Source organism: Rattus norvegicus, chromosome X (assembly GCF_036323735.1).
Source record: "Rattus norvegicus strain BN/NHsdMcwi chromosome X, GRCr8, whole genome shotgun sequence".
Taxonomy (NCBI): domain Eukaryota; kingdom Metazoa; phylum Chordata; class Mammalia; order Rodentia; family Muridae; genus Rattus; species Rattus norvegicus.
This window is the reverse complement of record NC_086039.1, coordinates 137,128,424-137,151,889: the sequence shown is the minus strand read 5'-3', so window position 1 is coordinate 137,151,889 and position 23,466 is coordinate 137,128,424. Positions and strand designations below refer to the sequence as shown.

The following is a 23,466-nucleotide window of genomic DNA, read 5'->3' as shown; positions in this document are numbered from 1 at the left end:
TAAGAGCCATCCATTGAGCCCTAGCTGACCTTTAAATGGGTTTGATGTATTTGGTAATCTAGGGTCTCACGGAAAGTATAGGCAGAAAAATCCCTTAGTTATTTGCCCATATTTAGCAGCATGTTTGACTCGAAACAGGATTCTAGCATTCCATTAAGAATAAGCATCAGAGTTGGAGAGGAGGCTCAGCGGTTAAGAGCACTGGCTGCTCTTCCAGAGTCCTGAGTTCAATTCCCAGCAACCACGTGGTGGCTCACAACCATCTGTAATGGGATCTGATGCCGTCTTTTGGTGTGTCTGAAGACAGCTACAGTGTACTATAAATAAATAAATAAATAAATAAATAAATAAATAAATAAATAAATAAATGAATAAATCTCTTAAAAGGGAAATGAATATCTGAAAATCGATTCAAGCCATGGTTCCCCAGACTGATTTTAGACAGCATTAAGTAACTGGGAATTTACCTCCTGAACTATGATAGCAGAGAACATGGTTCTGAAAGCAGTGTCACAATGGACATATCAGTAGAGAAAATGCATTTTGAAATTGTGTGTGAGTGGCAAGGTACCCACTGGAATACTGTGGGTCCATACAAGGAAGCTTTATTCGGGGGCTAGAGAGATGGCTCAGCGGTTAAGAGCACCGACTGCTCTTCCAGAGGTCCTGAGTTCAAATCCCAGCAACCACATGGTGGCTCACAACCATCTGTAATGGGGTCTGACGCCCTCTTCTGGTGTGTCTGAAGACAGCTACAGTGTACTCACATACATAAAAAAAATCAAGATAAATCTAAAAAAAAAAATTCAAAAAAAAAAAGGAAGCTTTACTCCTCTACTTCAAATTAGGACAATTGAATTATATATATATATATATATATATATATATATATATATATGCTAATTATCAGAAATTCTTGTCATTTAAATACCACCACCACCAACAACAACAACAACAAACTTAAACCCATGATTATGAAGAAAGATTTTTCACTTTGGCTTCTCTTTGTGTGGAGATGAGCAAAGCCACATTTGAGAATTTGTATTTCTTCTCATGACGGAGTCATTGCATCGCTAGTGTTCTGAACAGTTAATTACTTCTAGGAGCTGAAATTGAATTTATATGCCAGATTAGGAAATCTACTCAGCTCTTTGAAGTGTGCTTAAGAGGCTTATATTGATAAATAATTGATAGTAGAGGAGATAAAATATAGGTGAAAATGGTGAGAAGAGGGAAGAGGGAACTCAAAGCCATTATAAAAAGAAACTTCTACCCGTTGCATGCACCCATGCACAGCAAGATGAGAGTAGTTCATTTCTCAACAAGGTTAGAGTGCTTAAATCATGATCTTTTTCCACAGTGAAGCACGTGTCTGTTATAAACTGATAAGGTGGCATAGTTTTAGGGCAAAACTCCCATTGATCCCTTGGAGTCTTCCTTTTGAAAATAACTCGAAATCCTGGTTATAGGAGCCACAAGGTACAGGTTCATAGGTATTCCTACCACAAGCCTGGTATCTCTTTCTTTAGGTTAGGGTTTATATGGTATCCATTTTTATATCTGCATTTAGTGTGAACAATAGGTATGTATTTACTGACCAAATGAATGCAGTTAGAAGGTACTAGAATAAAGTTAGTATTTAAGTATTGATTTAATTTTACTGGGTTTTTAAAAAAGGAGTCACTTTTTCAGGTTAAAAAAAATCAAGTTACCTATAGGTAAGTAAAAACAATGACGGTTTAATTCAAGTTACCTATAGGTGAGTAAGAACAATGACGGTTTAATTCAGTTGCTTGCACCTTCCTTCCCTGGAGGAAGCAGACTCGCCAGACCTTACAAGAGGGGTAAGTATTTTGTTCTTGTTTCCAAGGCAATTGTAAGTAATTTAAAGGTAAAGTTATATAATCTATACATTCATGCATTTTCTTTACTATATAGATCTGTCAAATTTTGTTGCTTATGAAAACATTGCTGGACAGTATCAGTTAAAGAAGCGCGATGCTCTACCTGCTGCTCAACAGATCGCTTTCTTATAGCATACTCATTAAGCCCTCCTCCCTATAACAAGCTGATTGGAACCAACTTCATCCTTAGTGTTTACTATTTTTTACTTATGCCACTAAGATTGATGTTCTGTTTAAAAGGACATCTTCCAAAATATGTTTGCAGGATGAGACATTGTATATGGCAGAATAAAATAACTTGCAAAGCTCCTTTCTTAATTCCAGTTCTGTCCCCACTCTCCCACCACTCCCTGTTTAGTATTGACACCCTGAGACTCTCCATTGCTCTTTACACATCTGGCTTTGCATAATGGAAGTTGAGGGGAAAGTGGTGAAGAGGAAGAGATAGACTGACAGACACAGGGAGGAGATTAAAAGCTCACATTCTGGTAGCATAGAACAGACAGAGAGGGCTGGCAAACATCTGAACATGGAGTTTTGTAAGTCCATGCGTTCAGAGATAATACAGACAGACAGGGGCACCACAGGTGTATTCCTTGCCCAGAACATTTTATCTGAACATTTTGTCATACTTCTTACTTTGCGTGATTTTGAAGTATATATGGAATTCACAACCTCATCCAAACCTACTGTTCACTCAATGCAGGAGCCATATTTGAATCATGACCTCCTCTAGACTGGTGAGTACAGTAGCTTGTACAGGATTATTACTGTAATTTATTACATAGTTAACCAACATTTGAAGAGAGACTCTTAAGGACTTGACTACTGTCCAGTGAAGCTTGGGATGACATGTAACTAGAGAATGTTTCCTTGGATGTATGGTTGTCTAAACTGGTTTGCAGCAGAGAATGAAGGAAGGATGATGGAGGTGAAACACTGGCACTGGGAGTCCTGTTGGCCTAAGAAGATTGAAGAGAAGGTGACACAGAGATTTTCTTGGGGTGTTACTTAAATGGTGGTATTTGAATATGTATATGCATATATATTCATACAGTACACACTTATAGCTATAATTATTATTTTGATAATCATAGTTAATTACACATTGTTTCAGATCAAATTTGTTGCTACTCTTAGCAGTGGGTAGGCTTTCATAGTTGTAGCTTGTATTTGTGATTGGAAAGCTGTGCTTTAATATAACTCATATTCCTACAACACAGCTTCTCAGTTCCAGGGATGGGCCTAGCTTCAACAGGCATGTATGTGCATGTGTTCCAAGTGTATTCTGCATACGCACAGATGGTACGGCTAAAACAGAAGCAGGGTGTGTCCAACTTGTTGCTGGTGGGTGACACACACCTATGGGGTAGTTTAGCTATCTATGAATGCGGCTCAACAGAAAATTGTAAAAGTACTCAAAACCTTATGAGATTTGTTTCATAACTTGATCATGAACTCTGTAAATGATGACATCTTGTCACAACATCAAAAATTTGGACATGTCTAATGGAATGTGAGCCTAACTTTCAGTGGGAAGAACTGACGGACACAGCATTCCACAGATCTAGGAAAATGTGTTTTCCTTACATTGGCCCCAAATTGTTGCTGTACTGGTGGCCCCTGATATCACAGGCCTACAGCTCAGTTATCAGGTTTCATTCTTTCCTCAAGTGTGGAGATATTAATCCTCATCAAGTAACTACAGTCAGCCCATGCTATGAGCCGGGTCCATTCTGGAGGACCACTTCTAGCACTGGTAGTATTGTATGTGAATGGGGCTCCAAATATACTTTTCAAGCTAGATTTCTGAAACAATTAAAAAACATAGTGCTGTTGTGTGAGGCATGAGAGAAGTAGAGGCTTATGACAAAAGGAAGGGCTGGAAAGATGGCTCACTGCTTGCCCTGCAAGTATAAGGACCTGAGTTCAAATCCTCAGGATCCATGTAAAGCTAGCATGGTAGTAAGCACATTCAATCCTAGTGCTCCTATGGCAAGATAGGAGATTCCCTGGTAGCTTGAGGGCCAGCTAGCTTGGCATATGGAGCTATTGACAACAAAGGTCTTAAACCACAGGGAAGAAAAGGAATAGTAGCCTTCACTCACTCTTGCTAGGCATGCTTGATGGCTTGAGTTCAATCCCTGGAACTCACAGAAAGACAGGAGAGGGCTAAATGCACGAAGCATGTCTTCCAGCCATGGGCTGTGTCACATGTTCACACCCACAGATTATGTACCTACACATAATAATGAGGTGGGAGAGGCTAAAAATATATTTCCCAGTGGTCTCTAAACTCCTGGGCTCGTGCTCTCCTTGTGCCTCAGCCTCTCTGAGGGTCTGGAACTAGAGATGTAACACCACAGCCAGTTTAGAAGAGTATATTTAAAAGATGAAATAATGAGTTCAATTTTGAACAGACTGAGTTTGTGGAGCATGTTTAGCATGGACGTAGGTATTCAGGTTGTTATTTGGATCACACAATAGAGAGCAATCAGGGCTGGGGATACATATGTAAGATTTATCAGTAGATAGATGGTAACTGAAATCTTGGGAGCTCACCACCAAGTGATGAAGCATAATTGGGACTCATCAGTATATAGGCTCAAGTGGTTCCATGGGTGTGGATGGTATTTTCCAGGCCTTTGCATGGGGCATACCTTAAAATATATTTTGCCAACATGTTGTGATTAGAAATAAATCCAACCAATCTTTCAAGAACTTTCCAGATTTAGAGGAAGTATGAGTCTATGTTGTCATAGTCCAAGCTAGAAGGTACCAAACATCCAAATGTACATTCACACAGAGCAGGGGAGAGGGGGAGAGGGAGAGAGAGTGGGAAGTTGAAAGCCTTGTTTCCATGTATCTCATTTGTACACAATGCAAGTGCTCATGAAGGACTTATTCATTCCAATATTGTGACTCCTCCCCCATTGGGAACTCCCCAACTCTATAAGATGAAAGCTGTTACACTATTTTTGGGAGATTTGGACTAGATTCCATGTAGGCTAGCCTCTGAGACATGTGGTTCTAAGCAAAGTCTAGGGATACTTGTAAAACTAGGGTGATCATTCTTCATTTTTTTTAAAGAATCATTTATTTATTGTACGTATGTGAGTACACTGTAGTTGTCTTCAGATACACCAGAAGAGGGCGTCAGATCCCATTACAGATGGTTGTGAGCCACCATGTGGTTGCTGGGATTTGAACTCAGGACCTCTGGAAGAGCAGTCAGTGTTGTTAAGTGTCTTTAGACTTTTGTTTCTTGGTGAAGAGAAAGTGAGGTGTCCTAAATTTCTTTATTGTTTAACAGGTTGCCTTCACCAGAGTTTCTACTTTCCATTTTTAAAGATTGCTGTTTTATTAATTTGTCGAAGTGTATGTCTACATGTGTTAGGTATGCACTTGCCCTCAGATGCCACTAGAGGGCATCAAGACCGTCTGGAGCTGAAATTACAGGCTTCATGAGCCACCTGATGGGGGTGCTGGGAATTGAAATGCAGTCCCTGGCAAAAACACCAAATTCTCTTAACTATGCCTAGTTTCTAGTTTCTTTCAACACATACTTGAAAGTCCTTTGTTTCTATTAGATTGGGGGTCGGTCGTTTTTAGGTTGACTGGATAGTTCCCCCCATATGAGACTATCATAGAAAGTAACACCTGCCCAGTACTTACTGTATGCCACTTACTATCTGGGTAATTTATCACAATATATAAAGCCAACCTGAAAGGGAGGTGGTGCATGCCCATTTTATAGTTAGAAAAACTGAGGCCAGAAAGGTTTCCTTTCCCACAGTTTGTATAAATAGTGGTGCCAGGACTAAAATCTAAATTCGTTTTATTCCATCTCTAATGCTTTTTACCCTGTATCCTCATCCTTCGGAATGTGAGGGAAATAACATTATGCACATAGAAAGTTTTGACCTGCAGTGTCACATTCCTTTGCCTTTTGAGATACTGTACATTCCAGGTCTTTGTATTTGATTCTGCCTTTGCTTGTCCAGTCTGTTCATTGTACCCTTTGTTAGATGTGGGTGCTCAGTGCCATGTGTCCTCTATGCCCTCCTCATTGTCTTTGCTTACTCATTGCCATGACTGCGCTATCATGTTTCAATGGTTTCTACATCTCCTTTCAATCTGATGTTTCCCTTGCTGTACAATTCAGAATCCCACAATTGCCAGCTAAAGATCTCCATCAGAAAGTCCTTCGTTAGTGCTTCACCTTAAGCAGAGCCAAAAATTACTCACCCTATCATTTTCGTTTCCTATCTTCGCTAACCTCTTCATTAGCTTCTACATTTTTGGTGATGGTTTTCCCCCTTGATGCAGACTTGAAACCTTGACATTGTCTTGTGAATTTTCATACCCATATTAATTGGCCAAGTCCTGCAAATCTACATAATGTCTCTTACTCTTATCCCTTTGCTATCCTATAACTGGATCAAAATCTGCATTTTCAGCAAGGTCTCCTAGTGATTTGTATGTGTGTTAAAAGTTGGAGAAAAGCTTCCAAGTGCAAGTTAGATGAGGGTAAAAAAGAACTGTGCAGTACTTGTTAGAAACATCAATTAACATCCTTGTCATTTTTCACATCTGTGCTTTGCCCATTCTTTCACTGAAGTGGCCTTGGGGACCTATATATTAGGTATACATGGGGGAGTGGGGAAAGAAAAGAGGAGGAAGGAGAGATGGATGGGATGACAGATTGGAGGAGAGGTAATGAAAGAAGGAGAGCAGGACAGAGAAAGGATAAATGAGGATTGGATACTGAACTAGCCATAGAGAGGAGTGGGGAGAGCCAAGCATGCAGGAACATTTTTGAGTAGCTAATAACTTTGGGGCCTAGGAAACACCTCCTTTGTGGTAAAAGTTAGTCTAGGCCTTGCCTCAATTCAGTGCTGTACCAGGGGCAAATATCTCCACTCATGATTTTGCTTCTTCTCTAGGGGGATGGAATGGGTGAATTGTTTCTTGCTTTTACTTTTGCTGTCTTTCTGAGGTCTATCTTTTCTGGTCATTTCCATAAGTCACTGTACAAGGTTTCAAAGAGCCATGGAAGAACTGTACTCAGTGGTTCTAACAGATCCTTCTATTTCAGAAACAGAGTTTATGCTTTGTTTTCAAGCATCAAAGTTTATTTCTGAAATAAAGGTTTTTCTCCTCACTGTATTCTGAACGTTTTCTACAAATGTTAATTTCTCAAATCTAAGTCATTGCTTGCCTTTGAAATTTCAGTGCTGTGGGTCAATTTAATAACGTTACCTAAAGGGGTTTTTTTGTGGAGGGGGGGAGCTTCAAAAGCCGCCAGATTGGTGTTTCTTTGTTCTTTGAGGAAGTAAGTTTGCCTCATTCACAAAACCTGAAGGTGACAGACACTGAAATCCAGTCATTTAGAGTCTTCCTCCAGCATCATCCAGTTTTATTTTCAAATTTGTTCCTAATAGCACTGACTACCAACTGTCACTCAAGGGTAAAATCCCTGAAAATCTCACCAACACTTCCCAGATCAGTGCTAATGAGCAGCCCAAGCTACTTAGCTAACACCCCATGGCTAAGGGTGATCACAAGGGCTCTCCTTCATCTATCTCCTTTCCTCTGCTTCCCTTCCATCCTCACATACTCCCTCAACTGCTTATAATTTAAAACAGAAGGTGTTTTACGGTTTGCTATATTTATTGAGTGGTTTTGTGTTTCTTGTTTCTCCTAAAGAAATAGATGAGTGTAATGTTTTGTATTTTCCTCTGCATTTTGGCTTTCAATTGTATTTCCTTTTCCTATAGCTCCTGAGTTTTTTCCTCCTCTTTCCTTCTCTTCTTGTTTTCTTCCTCCTCCTCATCTGCCTGTGCCCAGTGATTCTGCCACATATTTGGTTTGGGTACCTTGTTACTTCTCTTGGGATATTATGAAATTCTCTTCCATATGTAGTTTGGAAGTGAAATACTCTAAAATGTCCCTCTTTCTAAGAATCAAGAGTATTTAAAAAGCTTTTTGTATAGACAGAACAAGGTTCCGTATATTTGATGAGTAGCTCATGAATTGTGTAGCTGACATTATCTGTCACTTTATCATAGTTCTCAGTAGAGGTGGTTTGCATCTTTGTTCCTAGGACTCCTTCTCTTACAGGGCTGGAGAGATGGCTCACTGGTTAAGATCCCTCCCCTATGCCTTTTCTTTTTCCCTAAAGATAAGGGAGCCCCATTGAAATTCTGCTAACATCTGTTAGAACTAACACCTACCTGGTAGGTTAACCAAATTACATTCTCCCTAATGACCTTATCACATTTCAGGGTGCCTGTTTCCTTTGTGGGTTCCATTGTTCCAGTCTCACTCAACCCTGACTTCAGGTTTGAGATGGTGTTCCAATCGGACTGCTCTGTGATACTGTTTCTTTGTCTTTATACTTATGGGGATCTTTTGTGTGTCTTGTATCTGTTATCTCTTCCAAGCTTGACCAAGGTTATGAGGTGATACACTGTGTGTATAAATATTTAATAAAATAAGTTAGACAAAATGTGCTTGAAGATATTTCAATTTTTCTCCCCCAAAAATTTGCAGCTAGCTTGGTCTCTCTCTCTCTCTCTCTCTCTCTCTCTCTCTCTCTCTCTCTCTCTCTCTCTCTGTGTGTGTGTGTGTGTGTGTGTGTGTGTGTGTGAGTGTGTGTAGAGTCAACAACAGTTGCTTTATCTCAGACAGATATTTAGATTTGGAGGACATTCTTTTGCATTTTGCTTGATGGACACAGCGGAATGCAAGCTTTCAAGTCAATCAGGACTATCAAAATTGTAGTGCCATGTCACCGATAACATTAGTCTCTTGTCCTATTTTTTTTCTAACTGGTTCCCTAAATTCCCCTAAGCCAGAAGGTTTGAGGTATGAGATTGTGTGTTTTTAAAGAAAATATTATGGATAAAGACTAATGTTCTCAAGTCAGGAAGAACAATTAGTACCATTCATTAATCAGGGACCATGTTTTGACTCTGGGTCCTGGCTAGGAAATATAAACTGTGAAAGTCACACATATATATGAACCTCAGGCAAATTTATGACTTGTCAGCCTTTTAAGGTTAAATTCTTAACCCCAAATCAGGGCTGGCTTTATATGTGGACTCCAGCACATTCCTCTGGGCCACTGAGCATGCCCCCCACCCAGCCCTTTGCTTAACAGCAGCTCTTGGCCTAATGAGCAAGAAGGATTTCTCCCTCTTATCAGCTGCCTAAAGAGTATCAGCAAGGCTGATGAACAGAGTTTAGGTCAAAACTTGAGTTCTTGAACTGAAAATCTACAAGGTCAGTTTAAAAAGCCCAGCAATGTGGTATCTCTCTAGTCATCAATACCTGTCAAGCAGGCAGACACTTGAGTTCAAACAAATAGTAATAGTTGCCAAAACCATCAACAGTCTAATTAAGTTTCCTAATAGTTCCTTCCTTCTTTGTTTAGTTCTTCTATAAATAGCCTTCCTATATTCTTTAATGAGCTTTCAGTGTGTGCCTGGAGGTTGTTATGGTCATGTGGGAGTTTTTGATTGTCAGATGGTGATGATGATGATGATGATGATGATGATGATGATGATGATGATGACGAAGGTAAGAGTATTTATACTTTTGGCCCAGATTTTAGAAGGGGCTGCCAGAGGAAGGCAAGTAGACAACCTACTACTTATTGCCTTTGTTTCTTTCTGAACTGGATTTTTGAATGGCTTGTGAAGTCAACTTGCCATGAAATCAGAGAATTCTTTGTGCCTCAAATTGTACTGACTTTTGAAAACGGAAAGAAAGTGCCTGTTTCTGAGATCTGCTTGGCATCCAGGCTCAGACTAACAGAATAAATATTTTAGGATATTCACTACACATCATAGTGAAAGCCCCCTGTCTTTCATCTTCTGTGTTTGCATTTTTTTCAGACGCAGTAATGAAAACTTTTTTTTGATTCTGTTGTGTTATTGAAAATCCTATTTACATAAACAGGCATTGTTGTGGCTTAGAGAAGAATGTGGGGTCCCATTCTTTAGCTCCTTGTATATCTTTGCTAAGGCTTGTCTAAATAGAAGTAATGACGTTTTAGTCTAAGCAGCTTTTCTCATTTAGGTAAGCAGGGTGGTTTGAAATCTCAGTTTACTAGATAATTGAGTCTCTTCTTCTAATTTCAGGCATGCAGGTTGCTCTCTTTATAGTAAAGACCCTAAAAATCTAGTAATCTCCTCAGGCATCCATTTGGTAATAAAATCTAGTGCATTTCAGGGGTTAATTTTCATTACAATTGCATGTTGTCTCCCTACCCCCACGCTGGAGGAAATTCTGCTATCTTCTAGGGTCTGATTTCCTCACACTGCAAAAGCACACTTTAAAAAACCCTCTAAGAATCCTGCTAGAAATACTAGGTCTAGAGGAAATTTAAATGGATTCAGATTCGTGCTCATTACACAACTTTCATTTAGAGTTTTTAATAGCCTTGTCATATTTCTTGGAAAATCATATGCCTGACTTTGCCAGATTTGGGTTTCTGCTTTGAATGAGGAAAAAAAAAGATTGATAACTAAAGTGTAGCCTAAGTATTTCTATTGTATCCTACACACACACACACACACACACACACACACACACACACACACCACACATAGACACAAACACACACAAGTAAATAAATGAAATGAAATAAAATAAAATAAAGAACCAAAGCTCCCAAACCAGTCACCTACCCAAAATACCTCAGAAGTTGTTGTCTGGTGCATAGCTAGGTGGGAAAAACTTAAAAAAAAAAAAAAAAGAAAGGGAGAGAGAAAAGAAAAGACCCAGGTCTCTTTCACATCTGCTAGTCATTCTAACTGGTGTGACTTCAATTCAGCAAGTTTTTATTGGGCACCTGTGGTGGGGGTGGTGCTAATAATCGTTAACATTTATTGAGGCAGGCACTGTGCTAAGCCTTTTATGGGCAACATCTCACTTAATCCTCACAACAGCACTACCAGGTGCTACATCTTTTCCCTCCATTTCACAGATGAGGAAAACAAGGCTTAGAGAGGTTTAGTTACTTGTTTTGATCAAGTAGGCACACAATGAATTAAACCCAGTTCTTTTTCACTCCAGAATTATATCCTTTCCTTTGTTGTCATGATAGGTTGAGAATTTTTAGGAAACTTGTTTTGAAAATTGAGTATGTATAAGATGCTAAGGATTCAATGTCAAATACTCCATTATCCCTGTTTTTGACAGGGAAATGAGATGCATAGAAAGATGAAGCTCTTTATACTTGTTGAAGGGAAGGAGGCGTGCCTAGAAAAACCAGTGTCTTGAACTGGTTGTGATGTTGCCTTCTGAATACACTTTTGTAGCCTGTGGCCATAGGCATCTCTTTCCTGCTTAGTGAAAGTTGTTCTTCCAATGGAACTCCTTACCTGCTTATGCTAATCTCTTTCCTTCTGTGCCCCAGCCCACTTGTAGCATTAGCTATCTTGAAACCAGCACTCCTTAGATATGCATGGTCGGGGGAGGGGAATAATTGGCCCCATCTTTCCCTTGTCACTATTTCTCCTTTATTTTCAATTTCATTGCAAGAAAGGCTAAAATTAAACGAGGCAGACATTCCTGAACCAGATCACTGTATCTCAAGAGCTGGAGGCAAGTCCTAAGAGTGGCAATCTGCGGGGAGACTATGGGTCCAGACAAGCGCATTCAACTAGATCTGGACTCCCAAGAGCTCTATTTCTGCCTCATCCACAGTTTAATAAGATATTCAACTTCCTATGGGATATTTTTTGAGTTTTTCAGTTAAAATTATGGCAAAGGATGGGGAAAGCCCCAAGTCTCCTGTATGGATAATTTATTTTGTTTTCATAGTTTGTAAAGAGAGCAACAAAGAAAAAAGAAAAAACTCTTACACTTTCCTCAGTTTTAGAAAACAATAAATGTAACACACACTCCAAGACACACACACTCTCTCTCTCTCTCTCTCTCTGTCTGTCTCTGTCTCTGTCTCTGTCTCTCTGTGTGTGTGTTTGAAACCATATTCTTTGACTTCAAACCTCAGCCTACCAAAACTCATGTCTCCAGTCTTCTTGCAGTCTGCAATGTTTTCCTTGTCAACTCCCTTCTCAAGCACTCTCTCCTCTATTAAATCTCTTCCATAGAAAGAGGATAGAAAGAGGATATCACCAGGTTTCAACTTTAGTGAAATGCCCGAGGGTGACCAATTAGTGAGAATTTTGATTCCTTTTACATGGGTGAGTGTGGCGAGGTCCATTCCAGCTTTTTAGATTCAAGTTCTAACACAACACTACGGTGAAGACTGATAACATTACTGGAGCATTTACCTAGCTATTCCCCAAGATGGCATGAACGTCACAGCACTGGAGCACATCCAGTCATTCAGATAAGCTGAAAGATGAGACAAATGAAATGATTGATAGCAGCTCTTCTCGCATAGGGTTAGAAAGAGCATTTGGTTTTCTTGTGGTTGCTGTCTGCTTAGATGCAGTATGCATGCTTCACTAACAAGGCAAGCCACTCCCCTTCCCACAATCTCTATGCTAAGGAAAGAGGAACGATATAATAGAGGCCGCAGATTATTTACAGTGGCTGAGAATGTAATTACAAGGTGCAATGGCTTGAAACTGAAATGTAGGTTAGCCATTAGAGCTGGGGAAAGCATCTTCACGGTAAGGCCAATTGGGCATCGGGAAGATTTGCCAGCGAGCTGGTTAAATAGCATCTCCAGAAATGCTAAGGAGTAAGGCAGGGGGAATGGGAATTAAAATCCAAACTCAGTGTTGGGCTCAGGTCCAGACTCATGGGCAGCTTTCATTACTGCCCAGCTTCCTTTCTGATTATTTAATTGCTAATCTCTTGAAAAAGATTTTTTTCATGTATCCAAAACAAGTCTAATTTGTTAAGCACTAGATAACAAATGCCTTCGAGCATCGAGAAGGAGGCATTTGGATTGGTCCCAACAGCCTCCTATTGGACTTTCTGGAATATGGGCCAACAACTGAGGCAGTGTTGTTTTGCATATTTCACTTCTGCAGAGCTTCTAACTCCGTATATTATGTAAGAAGTGTAGTTAAAGACAGCGTGTTATATTAGTATATTTACCTTAGGGGTGACCTTCAATAGAATTTGGTTTGTGTCCATGCTCCTTGTTCATCTTTTATTTGATCTTTACTTTTTGTTGTTGTTTCTTACATCCCCTTCCCTGTCCCTTCTATACTCCGTCTCTCTATCTCCTTTGCTTTGCTGGAGGAAGGTTCTTAAAAAAACCCCTTCTTAAGCAGGGAGGTCATATTTAGGATTGTTGCATGTGGACACAGCACTCGCTAGAACATCCTCCGGGTGAAACATCTAGACAGCGTTAGGCTGATGCTTTTAGGTGAGGTAGAAGGGGAGATGGTGTATGTTTCCCAAGGCTGCCAAAACATAATCCCTCCAATTTGATGACTGCAAACATGGGCTCTGTTACCTCACCTCCCACAGTTCTGGAGATCAGAAATCCAAGGAAGGCTGTCAAGCAGCCGTGCCTTTCTGAAGACCGGGGAAGGAATTTTTCCTTGCATCTGAGCTCCTGGTGGCTCCTTTTCTGTGGCTATATCCTTACCACCTCTGCCTCCATCTTCACATGTCCTTCTCTTGCCGTGTGTCTTTACATAGATGCCTGTCATTGGACTTAGACTCCACCAAGATAATCCAGAATAACCTCATCTCCAGATTCTTAATTATTTCTTTGAAGACCCCCTTTTTGTCCAAATAAGGCCACAATGGTGCGTTTCAGGAGCTGGGCATAGACATATCTTTTTATGAGATAGCACTAGTACATGTGAGCTTTCTGGGCCCTCTTGAATCACATCATCTTAGGGGACCCTGATACTCGAAGGGAATTTGTTCAAGGAATGCTTAAAGTAGGTTGTCAGATGTCAGAGTTTTCCAAAGAAGGATGTGTGTATAGTACCTGCTGCTAACCCATTTTTTTTTCCACATGATTAAACTGAGGACATGGGGAGTCAAAAAGTCATTTTGGATCCAAAGAAAAGAGTTTTGAAGCACAATAGGCTACCATGCATAGATTTTTGTCTTATGACTCCAGATTTTTTTCCTTGAAAAGTCTATTTTCTTTCCTAAACACTTTAGCCACAGGAAAGCAATTACTGCTTATTACCAACCTGAAAAGCCTTTTCACAGGATCTGCGGGATCAAGGTGATGGTGCACTTTTGGCGTGCTGCAGCTTCCCACCTCTTCTTTGTGATTTGCTGCAGTACTAGCAATAGGGAGATTTGTAAGCCAGAAACATCTGTGAAACAAAAGACGGCCTTTTTAGGTACAGGCTCAAAATACAGATATGGCCTGTGTACACAGTGGTTAATATAGCTTGTGCAGATGAGACCTTCTTGGTAGAAACGGTTTCATATTTGCTTATGACAAAGGGAGCAGTTTGTACATTCCTGGCTATGGAACATCTACTTCTCTTCTGATTCGGAAAGCTTAGGCAGGTAATGTGACTAGTAAGTAAGAGAATGGCCTTCATGGACGTATAGAGAGACCATTACTGCAGAATTTCTTCGGTGATCTCTGATATGGCTATCCAAATTGTATTTGAATGCCTTAAGAGACAGGAGTCCCACTGTTGACTCTTCACAAGTCCAATAGTCAGCATTTGAGTGTGCCATAGACCAGGCTCCATTCCGTCGCTTCACAACCTGTGTGTCACAACCCCATTGCAAGAAACTTGTGTCTCCAAAAATATTTACGTTATGATTCACAACAGTAGCAAAATTACAATTATCAAGTAACAACAAAAATAATTTTATGGCTTGGGGTCACCATAACATGAGGAACTGTATTAAAGGGTCATAGCGTTTGGAAGGTTGAGAATCACTATTCAGTTCGGTCCATGGACTCACACAGCTCATAGCAGGAATAAGACAAAAACATCAATGGCCGCAGAGCTTAGCTAGCAAAACAGACTATCAGATAGGCACAAAGTGTATTGAAACACATCAGAGATATCATACCTCTTAGGGTTTATTCTGAGGGAAGGGAAAATTTTCATGAAAGAGCATACTACTTACACGAGGGAGACTTGGTGGGTAAAATTTTAATAGCTGAAGCAGAGGAACTAACAGCCAATGAACATGAGTTAAAAGGGCATGCATGGAGACAATCATCTCGGAAATCTTAAAGAAGACTTTCATTTAGTCCTTGCAAGCACGTTGAGATGTAGCAGTTGCCTGTCTTTTTGAAAAGATAAAAGAATCGCGGGTTTAGAGACGAAGTGATCTGCTAAAGGTCCCATGTGAGGCTGTATAGTGGCCAATGGCTGTTGCATTATAGCCTTGTTGGCTTGGTGGCAGTCTTTCTCTTTGCCACTACATGCCATAGTATAAGGACGCTGACTGTCAGGACATGGCTAATGGAAATACAGACCTAGAGAAGAGCATGTTGGTACTCTGTGGGTTGCAGAACTGTGGAGCCCAACTTGTTGGAAATGCTTTATTTCCATATTCATGCGCTATTGGCAAAGCTTTTGGGATGGAGGAGAATATAGTCTGCTGCTTCTTTTGTACCCTCTCAGAGTCCCATCTCGTGCCCTTACTGAACACTGGCTATCCTGTGCTTGCAAAACGTCAGCTCTTGAGGCCAGACCCTTTGAGAAAAAGCAGGCCCAGATTTGGAAAGTCAACTCGCTTAACTCACAGATGATTTTGCAACAGAGCAGAAGATAACGCTTGATCTTTGATGTGAAAGAAACCCCTCCCCAATGGTGTGATCTCATTGTGATTTCATTGAGAAGGACGAGCTGAGCCCTTAGGTTTAGACTAGGATATTGAAATTCTCTGCTGTCACTCTGGTTCGTGTGTTTGAAGATTGCATCTCAAAAATTAAAAAGAAAAATTATCCATCTTTTGAAAGACAGGATCTTAGCTACTTATCTGTGTAGCATAATAATTAGGGAGTCACTAGGGGAGACAGTGAAATTACCTTAGCGTAGTCCCTCTGGAAGAAATCTAAACTAAAAGAATATTCTGTGTTCAACTTCACATGATTACCATTGGTTTTCAGTCCAACTCTAGCTTCATGCTCCAATTCAATTGTCATTATATTAAGGGGTTCCCTACCATTTACAAAGCCTGTGTGTGTGTGTGTGTGTGTGTGTGTGTGTGTGTGTGTGTGTGTGTGTGAATTCTCCCATTATTGTAAAATTCAACCCAGTGTTATCAATGAATCTGACCTATTTCTTTTGAACAGAAGACTCCTGATGTGAAAGGGAAGGGCCTGAAGCCCAAACCACAATCAGTCCCTTGAGATTAAAAGATGAGTCAGTGAAAGGTCTTTCCCTCAAGGAACTTAAGTCCAGAGAAGACAGATAAATATAGCTGTGAATCGAGTTAGAATGTGAGAAGTATCAATAAAAGAGGGACTGTGCCATGGAAATTCAAAGGTCTAAATCTTTTGGACTTTTTAAAAAAGATTTATTTTATGTATATGAGTACACTGTCACTGTCATCAGACACACCAGGAAAGGGCATCAGATCCCATTACAGATGGTTATGAGCTACTATGTGGTTGCTGGGAAGTGAACTCAGGATCCCTAGAAGGGTAGTTAATGCTTTTAACCGCTGAGCCATCTCTCCAGCCCCTGGAGTCTGTCTTTTTCTGCTCACAAGAAAATTCTCTACCATAGGACTCCAATCCAAACACAACTAGGTGTGATGGTGCGATAAGTCCGCCTTATCACTTCTTTACATTCTAGTTAGGCCAGGTTCCTTGGAGTGTTGAACATCCCACCTAGTTATTATCCCCCATACCCTTGCTCCATTTTCATGGAGAATTTGAAATAAATAGAATGGCCTGACCAGAAATGGACATGTCTCTGATCAAATGCATAAAGAAAGATATAGGCGCAGGAAGTCCACTTTGTCATCTTAGAAGTGGAAAGAGGTGAGGTGACAAGGTAGCAATGGGAAGGGGAGAGACCAGGACTTTTTAAAAAGAGGCAGCAGGAGCTCAGGGTTGACAGCACAAACTGCTGTTGCATAGGACCAGAGTTCAGGTCCCAGAGCATGTCAGATACCTGACAAAGGGCTGATTACCACAAGTCTAGTGTATCTGACTCCTTCTGGCTACCATGGGCACTGCACTCCTGCACACACACACACACACACACACACACACACACACACACACACACACACACAGATAGTGAAATTCTAAAGCAGAATCAATTGAATATCTCAATACTTGGCTATAGCAGATTAAGATGAACTAAGATATCTAGAATGATTAGAGGTCTAATTAGGAATCCTTAGAATTATGAAGTCTAGGGCAGGGACTGTGTCTTTCCCATTGTATTGCACTGGGCAAGATTCTTGGCACAATGTTGGCAACCAGTGAATACTGGATGAATGACTTTTTCAACAGATTGCCAGATTGAATATAGTCCATGAATTTGTCTTTCCAGAGTGCCTACCTACTGATGCTTGGGTATGAGGTCTAGAAAGAACCACTTTGTGAGGAAGAACATGTGTGTGTGTGTGTGTGTGTGTGTGTGTGTGTGTGTGTGTGTGTGTGTGTACACGCGCGCATGCGCGCGTGTGCGCACATGCGGGCACACGCAAATCTGGGAATTTAACTTTTCCCTGGGCATGAAATGATAGGCAGTTAGTTGGCAGTTGGCAGTGCAGATAAAGTTAATTCATCCTTTAATTCTCAAGCCTAGAGAATGACTTATCTCTAGGGTTGCTTTAAACTTCCAATACTCCAGTGTAGTAGTAGCGACATTTTGGCCTCCCTTTTATAGAAGCCGAGTCTATGGCAGCCCCAGGCATAGTCTTTGATTTAAAGTCTGAGCTCTTGATATCCAGGTGCACCCTCTACAAGGTCATGTTCTTTCAGGCTAAATAACCTTCTGCTGGATTCCCTAAGATCATTTCTTTATCAGCGATGATCACTTTCCCCAATGGTTTCAAGTGCAGCCATTTCTTTCATCTGTATTCCTAGCTTGATTAGTGAGAAATTAATGAGCATGTAAGATTTGATTTAGATAATGATTAATTAGGGGAAAAGGTGCCATTCTAATAGCAAGTCACTATTATATGCTAAGAAAATTAGTTAATATTTTTGGATGGCAAATTGACTTGTCCTTTGTTAAAAACATCCTTTTAAAATGTCTGATACATTTTATATATAATTTTAATAAACATGTGTTAGTGTCCCTACAAGTCATGAAGTATCCGGGTTTTTTTATCATTATATTCCTTTGTACAATATTAACTCATGTTAATATTGTATTTTTATTTTCAGCACAGTGTTTCTCTGTTAGGGAAAAAACCCCACTGTTCATAAAGCAGACCTTGACAATGAAATGTGTCAAATCATCATACATACATACTCACATATATACGGAAAAGATGTCAATTTTCACTGTTACTGAAACCTGACAATTTTTTTTCTGTTGCTGTTTGAATATGCTGTATCTGCTCTTACAGAAGCGTAAGGATCAAGGTCTACATGAATATTTTTTCTGTTTTGATGTGCTATTTAATATGATTTTGACAATTTATTGTCATTAGTTAAATTTGTAGTCTCGCAAAATCATCAACATCTAGAACATAATCAAGTTAATTAGAGAACTGAAGGACTTGAAGTGACCTTGAGGGCCTACTCTATCCATTTCTCAATCTCAGGCTATGAGACTAATTTTCCTAAATAGCACTCTTCGTCATATTATGCCCCTTGCTTAAAAACCTTTACTTGTCCGTTGTTTGCCCTGGGGTTGGACCGATAGGTCTTGGCTTGCATTCAAGGCCTTTCAAATTTGGGCCTTTCTTGCCTTATTAACTATAGCTTAGATTGCAGCCTGTCTCTGGCCAAGTTGGCCCATCTACTCTTCTAGTGCTTCTCCAAATCCTTTCCATCCTCTATGCTCTAACTCAAGCCCCATGTCCTCTTGGGCATTTCCTTTGATCACTCCCCCAGAGTGTCTGATGAGTATTCTCTTAGTTAGACAATATTGTCATATTACATATTTTAAAAACCAACACTATTGATGTATAATTTGTAAACAATAAGGTGTGCCTATTCTAAGTCATGACTTTTGACAAAGATGTATACACTCTTCTAACCATTGCTTCAATTAAACTATAGATTATTTTCATCACTTCAGAAAATGTACTGCATATTTTGTCACATAACCATGGACCAATTTGTTCTCTAGTTATTTTGGGGTGTGAAAGTCTGGTCTCCACATGAATTTATTTAATTTGAATTCACACTTATTGGAGGTTTACTCATAACAAGAAGGCTAAGATATTTATTTAATCTTTGAAGCAAAGAGTGATAGTAATCCCATTTTACAGATAAGGACAACAAACCTATTAAGGTGAAGTAGGCTGCTCATGCTTGCACAGCTGGCAAATGGTAAGGACTAGACTCTAAGCACTTTGACCTATGGAATAAGAAGTGCTTTTTCTTGTTCCTGCTATTAGTGTTTTTAGAAATGCTGACCTCCTGTCTTGGAATAAAATCCAATAGTACTGACGTATTCATGGAGAGTCATGCACAGAGTCATACGCACTCTCAACTTTATGTCGTTAATTATGCAAGAGGAGTAGACTTTCTTACTACTTCACAGCCTTGGTGGGGTTGACTAAGGAAGGTTGGTGGCAGCTGAAAATGTCAGATCTTTACATGGAGGCAACAGAAAGCAAGAGCTGGGCCCAATGGGAAGAGCAGGAAAAAAGACTGAAGGTCAAGATAATTCGAAATCTATGCTGTGGAGTTCCTTCAAATGGAAGAGGTGTTTGTTTATAGTCAAGATGCTTGGAGATGTTTTGAAGATCAAAGTTATAAAATTGTGCAGATTTAAAACTGGCAGAGATATCTCCACTGCCCTGGTTTTTAAACCCAGGAAGACACACAGTTCTTGACAGTCTTCTCAGTCTACAACTCCCATTAATTCAACGGTACGTACATCAGTTGACTGAGATCACCGAGACATTTCTAAGGAGATGAGAGTCCCTCTCTGCTCTTTAAGAACTTACAATGTAGAGGAGTAGAGTTATACTATAAAGATTTGTTTTCATCCTTCAAAACAAGTGGAATTTAGTAACCGTGTAATGACTTTAGTTATTTTTTTTTTAGCATCTGAGAATGAGAGTTATTAAGTTTCTCAAAATTGACCTCCTCTGACTTATTGCACAGTGAACTCATCTATTTATTGCCATGCTAGGATGTTTCCCTTTAACCTTTTCTTTATCATGTCCCTATTTATTGTCCTTTGTTCTTTTTTTTTTTTACAAATTGTTTTATGTGTGTGGGTATTTTGCTTGGATATGTCTGTGTACCGCATGCATGTAGTACCTATGTTAGCCAGAAGAGGGCAATGTATCCTTTGAGATTGGACTTATCAGACTGTTGTGAGCCACCTAGTGGGTGCTGGCAATTGAACCTGGGGCTTTTGGAATGGCAGCTGGTGCTCTAAACAACAGAACGAGCATCTATAGTATGTCTTTTGTTGGTGGCATCTTATTTCTTCAATTGATCTTTTTGGCTATTGCCATTATAAACATGTAGAGTTCTTAGTGTGTCTCCTTAACTATTTGCCCCACGATTTACTTGGTATTCATTCCATTTAGGAAATCAGTTCCTTTATTTAGTTGAGGAGATTCCCTCTAAATTTCTTCTCCATTCTATTTTGCTTTGTTACTTTCCTGCAAATGCTCACAACACTGAAGTGGTTAAATTTCAGTACTGTTAGTTCATTTAGGGATGAATAGTACTTCTATGTTGAATTTGTCATGAGGAATTTTTGACAAAAAAATTGTCTATGGATTATAGGAAATTTATTTACAACAGATTATTTTTTCCATTAGGTATATATTCCCTTTGATAGGAAATCCTGAATCCTCATCATTTATGATTGTCTTTATTTCCTTGATTCTATAGCCAACTCTTGGTCCCTAAGATCAACTGTTCTGGTTTATTGATTGACCAGGCAGTTATAATTGTAACAATGTAAATATTGCTATATATTCACATTTACATTTGGATATGAATATATTTACGTACACCTTCATGACATTTAGCGTCATTCCTGTAGAGTTTGCATTTGAGGTTTTATTCCATTTAAATGCTTTTAGCCAACCTGATGAGATGACGAGGTTTCCAAAACTTGGCCAAGGGATACAGTGCTGGCATCCAAAATAAAAATATGGATGATTGTATCCATAGCAGATCAAACTGGTGTCACCATAGCTTAGAATCATTCTCGACCTTCTGCAGGTGTATTGAAGAACATTCCATTACCTTATAAGATCTTAGCCACACAGCATTTCATAGAAGAAAAAAATTCAACCCTGTATCCCTCCCATAACCAGTGTTAGTGGAAATGATTGCAATACTAACAGCTAGCCACCCTGTAGAAATAGCTCAGCCATTTTGCAAAACTGGAAATGACCCCCAAGGCAAATTTAGAAAACTACAGGGCTTTCTTTGTCTATTTCAATTAATTTTATGAACTTATGTAAGTACAGAAAGTTTAAACACACATAATATAGGCATTGCTTTCCCAAGGAAGTAAATCAAACCTTGTTAAGTGATCAGGGACTTTGTATATGGAAAGCTTTACTAAATTGAGTTCTATCCCCCTGCCGCCCCAACATACACATTTTTGTGTATGTCCTAACCAACCTTGTTTAAATTTAGATGAGCCACTCTTCCCCAAGGGGGCTCTTTCCCTTCTTGGTCCAGTAGACTGCATCAGTTTCCACTTCTAGAATGGCATGATATTTTGTAATTTCATGTCGAAAGAACATAGTTACAACTAGCCCTGATTTCTTTTTTGTGTATCTGTGACTATAATCATAAAACCTTTAAGCGTAGACTTTTATTTAAAATTGGTTTAAGGCTTATATATGAGATTGACGTTTATAGGAGATAAGTCTGAACTCCATGTCTTCAGATTCCAACTTTTATTTTGCCATTAAATATCACCTTTCCTTCCAGTAGTATAAATTACAGTTCTGGATTAGGTTTGCTGATACGTATTATCTGCTCTCTGCTTTACTGCGTTTGTCAGCCTGTTCCCTTGGGTAAAGGAAGTGAAGAACTTTAGTCAATACTTTGAACTCAACAGTGATGACATGAGAGACACAGGATGATGAATTTCATTCTTAAATTAAGAAAACTTAGACACATGCATTAAGGCTACATTCAACTACAATTACTCTCAAACAACATGGTGTTCTAAAACAACAATTTCTGGTAACTTAGGGGTAACTAGTCTCCCTTCCTTTACTAAATTTCAAAATTTTTAAAAGGTACCTTAAATATCTGATAGTGCTTTCTAATGTCAATAAGATTTATTGAACCTTACTTTTCCTAGGTTCTTATGGACTTGGGCAGACGTTATTGTCCACATATATATTTTAATCATCCTAGTCATGTTGATTTATTACATTTATTTTCTAGGACTAGGGATATGTCTCTCTTAATCCATTTAGATGATGAGGTCCTCCTGGGCAGGGACAATGCTGTACCTCCAACAGGTGGTATGGTGCCTGGCACATAGAGAGCATTTTAGATTGGGTTATTGGAAGAGCCGATGCCAATTGGACAAGTATCTGAGCCAGCATGGGACTGGATATTCAAATAGATTTATTAGGATAAACAGTGTGAAGGAAAGGAGGGAGGTTGCTGAAGGAGGATGAAAGTCATTAGAGCAGAGTGCAGGTCTGACCCCCTAAGGAAGGAGGGACAAAAAGGAAGGTCATGCAACATTAAGCCTATAGTGCAACATTAAGAAAGGTTTCAAAACTGGGAGTCTTTATCCGACGATCCCCAGTGAGCAAAGCTGTATGATATACAGGACCTTATATCTTTGCCATGTGCATTCATGAATTGGGAGCCACCCCTAAGGATTGTAGCCTCTGCACACATGGTGGTGAAATCAAAAAGCAGCCCCTGGCCTACTAGTCAATTACTCCACACAGTTGGAGAGCTCAGATGCACATTGTCCTAGCCACATGGAGGGCGCTGAGAGTCTGAGTAAATGAGGAGTTGTACAGTAGAGGATGGGCTTATGTGTGAGGTGAGGGGTTTGATCCCCAGTCACCCCTTCCCACAAAAAAAGACAGAAACAAAAGCAAGAGTTGCAAATAGAAAGGGCCTTGCATTCAACACTCATTAAGCCTTAGTATTTACCCTCATTATGGAGGACACAATGTTATGAGATTATTCCTACCTCCTTCATCATGCCTTCTGGAAAACAAGCTTCTTGGGATGCCAGTTATAAATCAGAGTGCTCCTGGCTGCTACCGTATTACTTTGAGGTGTAACTGCTTTGTAGTAAACAGCGTATGCTTCAAGAGTACATATTTACAGTTTGGACATGTACACCGCAATCAAAATAATGGTGTCCATGACTCCAAGAAATTTTCTTACCGATCTTTGTGATCCTCCTCTTTATCCTCTTGTTCTGCTATCCCAAGACAGTCATCACTAAACTGCTCTGTCTATAGATTAGTTTCCAGTTTTAGTGCTTTATAGCAATGGAATCACTGGCTTTGGGCTTCTTGGTGT

The 23,466-nt window shown here is 39.7% G+C and overlaps 1 protein-coding gene across 1 annotated transcript in view; it reads left to right on the top strand.

Annotated features, from left to right (window-relative positions):
* Gpc3 (glypican 3) overlaps window positions 1-23,466 on the top strand; it is a 367,829-nt gene that overhangs the window by 5,709 nt on the left and 338,654 nt on the right. The window lies entirely within an intron of this gene.